Genomic DNA, 13,530 nt, shown 5'->3' with positions numbered 1-13,530 from the left:
AGCACTGGGTGTTATATATATAAGTGATGAATCAGTAAATTCTACTCCTGAAACCAATACTACACTATATGTGAACTAACTTGAATCTAAATTTTAAAAAAAATAAATAAATTTTAAAAAGGAAATAAACAATGACACATCCATAACACAGCATAATAAGCAATTAGTAAAAAAATAAAATAGAACTACATGTATTAAGATGACAACTTCTGGGGGCGCCTGGGTGGCTTAGTCGGTTAAGCATCCGACTTTCGCTTAGGTCATGATCTCGCGGTTCGCGGGTTCGAGCCCTGCGTCGGGCTCTGTGCTGACTGCCAGCTCGGAGCCTGGAGCCTGTTTCAGTCTGTGACTCCCTCTCTCTCTGACCCTCCCTGCTCACGCTGTCTCTCTCTCTCTCCTAGAAATAAATAAAACATTAAAAAAAAAAAAAAGATGACAACTTCTGTAACATTGTACAAAGTCAAACAGGAAAAATTGTAAGTAGTAGTTACCATTTAAATTTTAAAATACAAAATGAGGGACACTTGGGTGGCTCAGTCAGTTAGGCATCCGACGTTGGCTCAGGACATGATCTCACAGCTGTGATCTTGAGCCCTGCATCAGGCTCTGTGCTGACAGTTCAGAGCCAGGAACCTAATTCAGATTCTGTGTCTCCCCCCTCATCTTTCTCTGCCACTCCCCTCCAAAAAATAAACAAACATTAATAAAAACTTTAAAAAATACAAAATGAATTCAACTTAAAATTCAAAATACAAAATATAAATGCAAAGAACAATCCAGAAGAATCCATATCAGTTAATAGGGGTCCCTAAAGGAAAAGAATGGAATTGAAGTCAGGTATGTGAAGGGAGAGTTTTAAGATTCTATAGTTTGTTTCTCAACAACCATGTCTCTCTTTCCCGCCTGCCCTCCCTCCCTCCTATCTACCTCTTTCTTGCAATCTGAGAGTAATTTGAGCCTCTGTAAATAATGAAATCAATATTGATTTATATTTTTCCAATTTGGGATCCTGAGGATAAACAAATTCTCATTTTTTAATAAAATCAAGAATGAGAGGAGTAAAAATAGGACGATTACTTTAACACTAGGAAAGAAGAAGGAAACAAACCCATATCACCCTCCTCACCATACCCCCCAATGTATAACAGCAAAGCTTTTTCAATGGGAATAACTCCTCCCGAGTACCAGGAACGAAACCCAACTGTTTTAAGGTCTGTGGGGAAATTCCATTCTCCCTACCACGTAACCAATTCAGGGGCAGGAACTATATGTAGGTCTCATTCTCTGATCTCCATCCCCTGTCCATAACTATTAGATGCAGTGGTCCTCAGGATTCTCTTTACAATGTATAGCATGGGATGCTTTTGCTCCAGCTAGACATGAAGGGTGAAATATATTCCCATGGTTGAGGCACACAGCCATACAGCCATATAAGAAATTGCCCCAAAAGCAAAGCACTTTCTTGCCTTCTTCATGGAAAAGGGACAAGCACAAGGCCAGAAAAATAGTCAGAGCTCTAACTGAACTTGCCTTCAGGCCACTCTATCTCAGGATGTGTCAATTAAATAGGCTAATAAACTTTTTTTTTTTTTGTTCATAAAAGCATTATTTTTATTTTTTTTTTTACAAATAGTTTATTGTCAAATTAGTTTCTACATAACACTCAGTGCTCATCCCCAAAGTGCCCTCCTCCATGCCCATCCCCCCCTCCCCCCCACATCCATCAGTCCTCAGTTTTTGTCAGCATTCAAGAGTCTCTCATGGTTTGCCTCTCTCCCTTTCCCCCACCATTTCCGCCCTTCTTCTCCCCCTTGTTCCTCCGTCAAGTTCCTCCTAATCCTCCTATACGTGCAAACATATGATATTTGTCCTTCTCTGCCTGACTTATTTCGCTCAGCATAACACCCTCAAGGTCCATCCATGTTGCTACACATGGCCAGATTTCATTGTTTCTCATTGCCATGTAGTATTCCATGGTATAGATAAACCACATCTTCTTGATCCATTCATCTGTTGATGGACACTTAGGCTCTTTCCATGTTTTAGCTATTGTGGAGAGTGCTGCTATGAACATTGGGGTACATGTGCTCCTATGCCTCAGCATTTCTGTATCCCTTGGGTAAATTCCTAGCAGTGCTATTGCTGGGTCATAAGGGAGTTCTATTGTTAGTTTCCTGAGGAACCTCCACACTGTTTTCCAGAGGGGCTGTACCAGTTTACATTCCCACCAACAGTGTAGGAGGGTGCCCGTTTCTCCACATCCTCGCCAGCATCTAGAGTTCTCTGATTTGCTCATTTTAGCCACTCTGACTGGCGTGAGGTGGTATCTCAGTGTGGTTTTGATTTGTATTTCCCTGATGAGGAGGGATGCTGAGCATCGTTTCATGTGTCTGTTGGCCATCTGGATGTCCTCTTTGGAGAAGTGTCTGTTCATGTCTTCTGCCCATTTCTTCACTGGGTTGTTTGTTTTTCGGGCGTGTAGTTTGGTGAGTTCCTTATAGATTCTGGATATTAACCCTTTATCTGATATGTCATTTGCAACTATCTTTTCCCATTCCGTTGGTTGCCTATTAATTTTCTGGGTTGTTTCCTTGGCTGTGCAGAAGCTTTTAATCTTGATGAGGTCCCAACAGTTTATTTTTGCTCTTGATTCCCTTGCTTTTGGGGATGTGTCAAGTAAGAAGTTGCTGCGGTGGAGGTCAAGGAGGTTGTTTCCTGCTTTCTCCTCTAGGGTGTTGATAGTTTCCTGTCTCACGTTCAGGTCCTTTATCCATTTTGAGTTGATTTTTGTGCATGGTGTGAGAAAATGATCTAGTTTCATTCTTCTGCATGTTGCTGTCCAGTTCTCCCAACACCATCTGTTAAAAAGGCTGTCTTTTTTCCATTGGATATTCTTTCCTGCTTTGTCAAAGATCAGTTGGCTGTATACTTTTGGGTCCACTTCTGAGTTCTCAATTCTGTTCCATTGGTCTATGTGTCTGTTTTTGTGCCAATACCATACTGTCTTGAGGATGACAGCTTTGTAGTAGAGGCTGAAGTCTGGGATGGTGATACCTCCCGTTTTGGTTTTATTTTTCAGTATTACTTTGGCTATTCGGGGTCTTTTGTGGTTCCATACAAATTTTTGGATAGTTTGTTCTAGTTTTGAGAAGTATGCTGGTGCAATTTTGATTGGAATTGCATTGAATGTGTAGAGTGCTTTAGGTAGTAATGACATCTTAACTATATTTATTCTTCCTATCCATGTAAATAGGCTAATAAACTTTTATCACTAAAGCCAGTTTGACTTGGGTTTTTCATTAGTTGCAATGAAAACATCCCTGTTGATGGGATGGAATAAGTAAAATCTAACACTACTTCTTGAACTGATTTTTTAAACACTATAAAGAATTCCATTTTCTTTATCATAATTTGTTTAACTATTCCCTATTGATGACAGGTTGCTTACAAGTTTTATCTAAATAATGGTCAATAAACACCCTTTGTGTATCTTTAGGCATTCATACTATTACTTGTATAGGATGGATTCCTAGACATGAAATTGCTAAGTCATGGAACACTACTTCTCTGCCACTTCCTTACCAATAAATTATTCACAACCCTGAGAGAGAAGAGAACCCAAAGAAGACTACACAGAAAGCCAGAAAAATGTCTATAGAAGATGCATTATAATAAGACTTTGGTGAAAGACTTCAAATTAACAACTGAGAAAAGATGCCATCCATCACCTGCCACTCTTATAAGAACACTTTGGTCAAAGAACAGAAGTCCATGAAGACTTATGGGTTGACTAGGAGTTGCAATATATCCATATGTAACTCAATATCTAACTTTTCAGTGTTGGGTATAGATCAAGTTGGTGAGATTTGAGTTGTATATTAATGGACCATTATCATCACCATCAGTATTATAACCACTTATATCTACATCCTACCTCTTTTCCTCTCTACTTGTCCAAGAGCTTACAATATTTAACGCAAAATTTCCAAAGACAGTGCCTCTTAGTTTTCTGACTAGCTCTCCAATTTTTCTTGCCTACACCCTGCTCCACTCATTTGTTCCCATAGGGATGCCACGTCATTACCAATGACTGAATCCTCCCATGATCTCAATTCTAAGCATCTCTTTCTCCAATCTCCTATTTTTCAAATTCATTCCCTCTAGAAATTCAATTCAAACAATCCTTTGATCCAACTAGGACCTATAATCCAATGGTCCTACCTTTCCACTCTTTTCACTGCCACACAGTCCTTACTTCCCCCTTGACCAGTTTAAACTACAAAATTATAACCACTTCCTTTCAAACTCCCTTGACTTCATTATTCTCTCCTGTTAAAACTCTCACCCTGCCTGAAGAAAACAAATTCTCTGTCTACTCTATGCCTGTACCTTTACAGCTAACTGAATGCAGCAAGTGAAAACCCAACCATGCTGACTGGTCTCACCTTAAATTCATGACCACCAGGGCCACCTGGGTGGCTCAGTCGGTTAAGCATCCGACTTTGGCTCACATCATGATCTCACAGCTTGTGGGTTCGAGCCCCACATTGGGCTCTGTGCCATCAGCTTGGAGCCTGGAACCTGCTTCAGATTCTGTGTGTCCCTTTCTCTCTGTACCTCCCCCATGCATACTCTATCTCTCTCTCTCTCTCAAAAAATAAACACTAAAAAAAAAAAATTTATGACCACCAACTGTCTTCCTAGCAATTCTACAACTTTTCACTTGTCTATTTCCTAGCCTCTCCTCCTAAAATAAATATTTCATATCATTTCCTCCCTACTTAAACCTATCATAGCTCCTACCCTATCCTCACTTTCAGCTGACCACACCTTACTTCAGATTTCACTGAAAATAAAACCAATTAAAAAAGAACTTCCATATGTTCTTACCCTGAAATATATTCACATAACTAGGAGTGAAAGGAACTTCCTAAACATGATAAAAGGCATTTATAAAAAATCCACAGCCGGGCACCTGGGTGGCTCAGTCAGTTAAGTGTCCAGCTCTTAGTTTTGACTGAGGGCATAATCACAGGGTGAGTTTGAGCCTGCGTGGTATTCTTTCTCTCCCTCTCCCTCTGCACCCCACCTCAAAATACATAAATAACCTTAAAAAAGTTCACAGCTAATATATTCAATGGTGAAAGACTGACAGTGTGGAACCTGCTTGAAATTTTCTCTCTCCCTCCCTCTCTGCCCTCCCCCACTCACTCTCTCTGTATTTCAAAATAAATTTTTAAAAAGTTAAAAAAAAAAAAAAAAAAGCAAGGCACAGAGATACCCACTTTCACCACTACTATTCAACACTGTTTTGGAAATTCTGACCAGAGAAATTAGACATAAAATAATAAACAAATAACATTCAAATTGGAAATGAAGAATTAAAACTATCTCTATTCACAGATGACATGACCCTACATAAAAATCCCAAGGAATCCATAAGAAATCTACTAGATCTAATAAGAAAGTCAGCAAAGTTGTAGAATACAAGATCAACACACTAAAAGTCAGCTGTGTTTTCTACACTAGCGATGAACAATCTGAAAATAAATTATGGAAGTAATTTCACTTATAATAGCATCTAAAAGAATAAAATAAAATAAAATACCTAAAAGCAAATCCAAAAAGGTGAAAAACTTGTATACTGCCAAAACATTGCTGAAAAAGATTTTTAAAATACCAATTAATGGAAAGACATCCATGTTCACAGATAGAAACACTTAACATTGACAAGGTGCCGATACTACCCAAAGCAAACTACAGACTCAATGTAACATCTACCAAAATTCCAACAGCCTTTTTTCCGAAAAAGCCAATCCTCAAATTCATACGGAATTCCAAGGGCCTTGAACAGCCATAACAGTCTTCAAAAAGAACAAAGTTGGAGACCCACACTTCCCAATTTCAAAAGAGACTACAAAACTACAGTGATCAAAACACTGTGGTACTGGCATAAGAATAAAGATATAGATAAGTGGAGTGCTCACTTCGCCAGCACATATACTAACATATATAGATCAGTGGAATAGAACTGAGCTTCCAGAAATTAATTCTTACATTTATGGCTAACTGATTTTTGACAAGGATACCAAGTCCATTCAGTGAGAAAAGAAGTTCTTCAACACAATGTTGAGACAACTGGATTTCCACATGCAAAAAAAAGTGAAGTTGGACCTTTACCTCATACCATATACAAAAACCAACTCAAAATATATTGATTCAGATAAGCGAGTGCTCACTTCGCCAGCACATATACTAACATATATAGATCAGTGGAATAGAACTGAGCTTCCAGAAATTAATTCTTACATTTATGGCTAACTGATTTTTGACAAGGACACCAAGTCCATTCAGTGAGAAAAGAAGTTCTTCAACACAATGTTGAGACAACTGGATTTCCACATGCAAAAAAAAGTGAAGTTGGACCTTTACCTCATACCATATACAAAAACCAACTCAAAATATATTGATTCAGATATAAGAGCTAAGACTATTAAAAACTCTTAGAAGAGGGGCGCCTGGGTGGCTCAGTCCGTTAAGCGTCAGACTTCGGCTCAGGTCATGATCTCACAGTTCGTGGGTTCAAGCCCCGCATCAGGATCTATGCTGACACCTAGCTCAGAGCCTGCAGTCTGTTTCAGATTCTGTGTCTCCCTCTCTCTCTGACCCTCCCCTGCTCACACTGTCTCTCTCACTCTCTCTCTTTGAGAAATAAATAAAACATTAAAAAAAAAACAACCTCTTATAAGAAAACATAGAAGTAAATCTTCATGACTTTGGACTTGGGAACAAATTCTTAAACATGACAACAAAAGCACAAGCAACAGAAGAAAAAATAGATACACTGAATTTTATCAAAATATAAAACTTTTATGGATAAAAGAACATCATCCAAAAGTGTAAAGACAACCCACAGAATGGGAGAAAATATCTGTAAATCATATTTACGATAAGTGTTTAATAAAGAGAATATACCATAAAGATCTCATATAACACAATAACAAGAAGATAAACAGCTCAATTTAAAAATGGGCAAAGGGACTGTCATCACCCCTCATCCCAGCCTTCCTCTAACCCCCGCCCTACTCATCTCCCCTTCTCTTTCCAGCACCCTCACCCTTGGGGCTGGAAGAACTGCTTGTGGACACACCAGAGGTGTAAACAAGGCAAGAGAGAGGTACTGAGCTTCTAGACAGACAAGGACTCCCTATCTCCACCCGCAGACACCTTATCCTGCTGCCCAAAGTGGAGACAGAAGCCCTGGGACTGGGTCGGTCACATGGGCAACAGGGGCAGATGCCAGAAAATGTGCAAGTGTCTCAGTTTAAAATGCTGAATTACCCCTATGATGAAGATCTTGAAGACCTCTGTCCAGTGTGTGGCCATAAAGTATTTGGATACCATTATGGGCTCCTCACCCATGAAAGCCGCAAAGGGTTTTTTAAGCACAGTCCAAAATAAGAAAAGGTACACATATATAAAAAACCAGAACTGCCAAACTGATAAAACACGGAGAAAGCGTTGTCCTTACTGTCAAAAATGTCTCTGTGTTAGAACGAAGCTAGAAGCTTGTAAGGGCCAACGAAATGTGCAGGGAAGGAATAAATCTGGACCAATGTACAAGAGACATGTCCTTAAAACAACACAAAAAAAGCCCTCATCCAAGCCAGGGGACTTAAGCTAAAAGCCATGCCCTCTGAGCTCACCATCTCTCTGCAATTCAGAACATCCATTCTACTTCCAAAGGCAGACTTCTGAACCATGCTGCCTCGCCTCCTACTGATTATGACAGAAGTCTCTTTGTAACATCCCCATTAGCATGACAACATCACCTCAATGCAGCCTGCAAGGTTACCAAACACATCTCAGTTGCCTAGCCAGGCCATCAAGTACCCAGACCCCTACACCAGCTCATGGACCTCAATAATGGGTTATATTTCTCCATGGACAATTACCAGACAAGCTCCCCAGCAAGCATCGCACATCTGATACTGCAACTCATAAAGTGTGACCCAGATGAGCCTCAAGTCCAGGCCAAAATCATGGCCTATTTGCAGCAAAAGGAAGCTAAGCACGTTTGGGCTTATGTGCAAAATAGCTGATCAAACCCTCTTCTGCACTGTTTTGACTGGGCCAGGAGTAGTAACTTCTTCAGAGAACTTAAGACATGTGACCAGCTATTACAATTTATGATACCCCTTTCAAGAGAGACCTAACTCTGTTCCTAACTAAAATATTCTTGGTGCTGAAAACACGTTTTCCTTACTTTTTTTCTTTATATGATTTACAGAGTTAGAAAAATCTTATGACTTTGACATTAGGACTATCAAGCTTAAGTTTATGGGACTTTCATTATATGTAGTTCTTAGTTTGGGGGAAGGGACAGTATTTCATGTAAACTATAGGAAATTTGGGGTTTTTTTCTGAATAGCAGAATGTCTTTACTTATTCCCATTAACTCAGGTGGTTTATGGCTAGAAAATTTGTTTATGTGAACCAGCAACCTAGGGAACTTCTTAAAAATTACCAAGTAAAATGTTAGGATGGTGCCAACTTAAAAGAAAATATACCAACATTTAGCTGTGTTTAGACCCTAAAGAGTGAAAATTATACCACTGATTAGTAGTATCAAATAGGTCTTTACCAGCTGTTTACTTTGACAATTGGTTGGTAAAGCCTTTGTTTTCAGAGCTGATTCTAAAGGATGTTTACTGTCATTGGATGGGAATTGGGCAAATGGTGAGTGCTAATCTACTTGGCCCTGGTTTTAGTTCTTATTATCTATGTCTATGGTTGATTTTAATGGAATGTTACATTGTAAACACAGTTCTTATTTGTATAAGGATCTCTCTTTAACTACATAATTATTTTATTTCCTGAAACTCAAGACTGAATTAATGTGGGAAAGTGATATAGAAGTTGGAATCTAAAAGTAGCTACCAAAGCACATTTGGCAGTCAGTGGTTTCATTCTCTGTTTTAAGAACAAAGTAAATCCGGGATTTGATTTCTCAGTGTATCTGTTACAAAATCAATTTCTCCCTTTTCCAGTCATAGGGGTAGATGTGGCTACAAAATATCTGTGGCTTCTGATCACCTAGGACTTTTGGAGGAAATTTACAACTCTTTGAGAGAAAGACAATACAAAGCAGACTTTTAAGGTAAAGGGTGAATGTTAAAAACTGTGTAGATGGACCAGGGAATATGGAAGTTGTGTGCAAATGGAAGATAGTGCTTTTCATAGCAGTCTTCATTAAGCACTGTGGTTTGTACAGGGAAACAAAAAAGCTACCTAAACGGATCCAACTAAGTTGATAGAATACAACCACCGTGCTGTTAAGACTATTGACATATCCAGCTCTTTACTCTTTTGTCCTTTATCGCTCCATTTAAAGATGGCTGAAGGTGGACATAGATACCAAGCTGCAGAGGACAAGACGAATGCATTGAGTGAGCATGGCCAGGCCAAATATTTTCTGAGTATGTAATCACTCTGTGATAATCAAAGTGTTTTTCACTAATAACAAACACAAAAATGGGTGGCTCCGTCAGTCAAGTGTCTAGCTCTTGATTTCAGCTCAGGTCATGATCTCACAGTTCATGAGTTCAAGGTCTACATTGGGCTCCCCACTAACAGTAAGGAGCCTTCTTGGGATTCTCTCTCTCTCCCCCCCTCTCCCGCTTGATATCTCTCTCCCTCTCTCTCAAAATAGTAAGTTTAAAAAAAAAAAAAAGAAACTTCCTGCTGTTCTTACATTCACAATTTTGTCTTTAAGAGACAGGTAAGGTATTGGAAATGAAAATGAAAATGATAATTTTAGGTACAACTGAAAGTTTATGAAATGCAAAAGTGAGGAAAGCACAACTGACATTTGCAGGCAGATGGGCTCACTTAGGGTTACAGCCTCACTACTTAATAACTGTGTCTTCCTAGACAGGACATCAATCTCTGAGCTTTAGTTTTCTCGTCTGTAAAACTGCACAGGTAGTGTTTATGGTGCTGGGAGGCATGGAGGGAATAACAATACTTTGACTGAAGAGGCTTTACAAGGAATAAATAAGAGTATGTGGGCAAAATATCTACTACTGGGAGCCTGGCATACATTTTACACTCAATAAATCAGTGTTATTTAAAAAATAAATAAAGGGGCACCTGGGTGGCTCAATCGGTTAAGCATGCAACTCTTGATTTTAGCTCAGATCATCTCACAGTTCATGCAATTAAGCCCCACCACCAGGCTCTGCATTGATAGCATGGAGCCTGCTTGGAATTCTCTATCCCTCTTTCTCTCTGTCCCTTCCGTGCGTGCTCTCTCTCAGTCCAAATAAATAAATAGGGGCATCTGGGTGGCTCAGTTGGTTAAGCATCCAACTTTGGCTTAGTCATGATCTCACCATTCAAGAGTTTGAGCCCTGCATAGGGCTCTGTGCTGACAGCTCAGATCCTGGATCTGCTTCAGATTCTATCTCCCTCTCTATCTGCCCCTCCCCCACTTACACTCACGTCTCTGTCTCTCTCAAAAGTAAATAAACATCAAAAAATTTTTCAATAAATTAAACAAACGTAAAAAAAAATGGGCAAAGACTTGAACAGACGTTGTTCCAAAGAAGCTATACCAAACAGCCAATAAGCACGTGAAAAGATGCGCAACATCATTAGTCACTAAGGAAATGCAAATCAAAACCACAATAAGGTATCACTTCACTTCACCACCTAGGATGGTTGTAATAAAAATAAGAATTATGAGAAAGAAGAAGAAAATTATTTGGAGAAGATATGGAGAAACTAAAACTCCTGCCACAAGGCTGATTAAATGTAAAACAGTGCTGCCAATATGGTTGGGCATAGTTCCTCAACAAGTGAAACACAGAATTACACGTGATCCAGCAAGTCCACTCTTAGATATATACTCAAAAGAATTGGAAACAGGAACTCAAGCAGATATTTGTAAGCCAATGTTCACTGCCGCATTATTCACGGTAGCCAAAAGTGGAAAATACCAAGTGTCCATTAACACATGAACATAAAATGAAATATAAGCACACAATCAAATATTACTCAGCCATAAAAAAATTATTTTTTTAATGTTTATTTATTTTTGAGAGACAGACAGAACGTGAGCAGGAAAGAAATAGAGAAAGAAGGAGACAGAATCCAAAGCAGGCTCCAGGCTCTGAGCTGTCAATACAGAGTGTGACATGGGGCTCAAACCCATGTACCAGGAGATCATGACCTGACACTTAACCAAATGAGCCACCCAGGCATCCCAAAAGAAATTAAGTTCTGATACATGGTACAACATGAATGAACCTTGAAAGCATTGTGCTAAATGAAATAAGCCAGGTACAAAAGCACAAATATTTTTTAAAAATTAAAATTAAAAGATGTTTAAGAGCTAAAAGATTATATGCTTCCAGAATGAACATATTCAAGAGAGAGATTATATTAAAGGTTACCAGGAGCTAGGCAGAAGGGGCAATGGGGAGTTACTGAATAACCAGTTAGACTTTGTTTGGGGTGAAAAAGTTTCAGAAATGGTGGTGATAGGGGCACCTGGGTGGCTCAATGGGTTAAGCACCAGACTTCAGCTCAGGTCATGATCTCAGGGTTGGTGCCTTCGAGCTCTGCTGAGAGCCTGGAGCCTGCTTCAGACTCTGTGTCTCCCTCTTTCTCGGCTCCCCCCCACCCCCTTTCTCGGCTCCCCCCCCAACTTGCGCTCTGTCTCTCTCTCCCATTCTCAAAAAAATGAATAAACATTAAAAAAAAATTTTTAAATAGCAGTGATGGCTGTGCAACATAGTGAGTGTAGTTAATGTCACTGGACCGTACACTTAAAAACTGCTACACTGGCACATTTTGTTACATATATTATACCAGTGTTTTCTATTTTTTTGATGTTTGTTTATTTTTTGATAGAAAGAAAGAGCACAAGCCAGGGAGAGGCAGGGGGGTGGGGACAGAGGATCCAAAGTAGGCTCTGCACTGATAGGCTATCGGGGCTGGAACCCCTAAACTGTGAGATCATGACCTGAGCCAAAGTCGGAGGCTCAACTGACTGAGCCACGCAGGCGCCCCTTACCAGTGCTCATTAAGATGATGTGGTTTCCCTGACAAAACTCTCAAACAGCTTCCCACTTCCCTCAGAATGAAAACCCAAATTTTCAAAATACCCTACCAGGTCCTACACTATCTGTCCCCTGCTCTTTCCTGTCTGACTTTATCTCCTACACTTGCTCCCTTACTATCTCATTCTGCTTTAACTTACTGGCCTCCTAGACTGCTCTTTGAACACACCAAACAGGCTTCCTCATGGCCTTTGCACTTTCTTTCCCCCAGATAGCCACAGAACTAGCTTTCCTTCAGCTCTTTACTCAAAAATTACCTTTTCAGGGAGGCCTTCCCTGACAAGCTATTGTAAAACTGCAGCGTCTTACTCCCAACCAGTGTCACCATGCCTCTGTATTTTTCTCCAAAAGATTTTCAACATCCGACCTACTGGGCATTTGACTTATTACCTAGCTCCAAAATGGAAGCTCCATGAGCAGAAAAATTTGCGTCCGTTTTGTTTAGTGTTGGTATCCCCAGAGCCTAGGGGAGTGCCCAATAAAGATCTGTTGAATGAATACAAGAAGACCGCTCTTCAATGACACCACAATCTAAAATGCCCCATCCGCAGCATTATCCCTACAAATTAACATACCGAATTATACAAAACCTGAAGGACTAGGACTTAAAGACTGCTAAATAAGTATCCTAAGGGTTTCATTACCCTCTTCCCTAGGGGCTGGTATTTTTACATACTCAAATCTATCCAGAAAACAACTCGGATTCAGCCGGGTGGGGGGGGGGGGAGGATTAAAGGATTTAAACTCAAGAAATCCAACTTAATTCGCTAAATTACACATAACAGGTTATCTCCCTCGACTTTGTTATGAAAATATGGAGTGGCTCCATTTCTGCAGCAGTAAAGGCTGGATTCGGGGGCCGTAATCCCGAGGGCCCACGGCAGGCAACCGGTGGCACAGCTGGGGAAAGCTCACTTTTTGACTGGCAGAAGCCCTGGGAAGGCCTGCGGCACCGGGAGGGGCTTTTCCGGCGTGCTCCGGAGGAGGAAGGGGACCGGAGGATGCCTTTCCAACGCACCTTCCACACACTGCCCAGCGGCCTGCTCTTCGGGACTGAGCACGCACCCCCAATGTCTGGGAAGGCTAGACCGATACCCCAGGGGCTGGAGCTGGCTGAAACAGGGGTAGGAAGGACACGTTACCCTGAGAAGAACCAGTTCAACGGGTCTCCTCCTTCAGCCGGATGACTTGTGAAGCGCCACAACAGCAGGGCCTGGAACCCAGGCATCCAGGCTGGAAACCAACTCAACAGACCTTATTCCCGCGCTGCAGAGCGCACGCTTCGCGTCACGGCGCCCACGGGACACATCAGCTGCGGGCGACGGATCCTCTCCACCCCTCCCTCCCCGGGCCGCACCGCCCCCGTCCCCGCCCCCGCCCCCGCCCCCGCCCCCGTCCCCGCCCC

At 40.9% G+C, this 13,530-nt stretch overlaps 1 protein-coding gene and 1 pseudogene across 3 annotated transcripts in view; one reads left to right on the top strand and one right to left on the bottom strand.

Moving 5' to 3' along the window:
- WRN (WRN RecQ like helicase) overlaps positions 1 to 13,466 on the bottom strand; it is a 141,170-nt gene extending 127,704 nt beyond the window's left edge. For all 3 annotated transcript variants that reach the window (XM_039220865.1, XM_039220879.1, XM_039220886.1), the window contains exons 1-2: positions 13,268 to 13,466; positions 12,516 to 12,611 (exon numbers count right to left, since the gene is read on the bottom strand). The gene's annotated coding sequence lies outside the window, so the exon portion shown is untranslated. The remainder of the gene's footprint in view (positions 1 to 12,515; positions 12,612 to 13,267) is intronic.
- Positions 7,234 to 13,312, top strand: LOC120222910 (annotated as a pseudogene).
- Positions 13,467 to 13,530: the final 64 nt, after the last annotated feature.

Source organism: Hyaena hyaena, unplaced genomic scaffold (genome assembly GCF_003009895.1).
Source record: "Hyaena hyaena isolate Hyena2069 unplaced genomic scaffold, ASM300989v1 scaffold_17, whole genome shotgun sequence".
NCBI lineage: Eukaryota > Metazoa > Chordata > Mammalia > Carnivora > Hyaenidae > Hyaena > Hyaena hyaena.
Note: the sequence above shows the minus strand (reverse complement) of the source record. Positions and strands in the feature narration are given on the sequence as shown.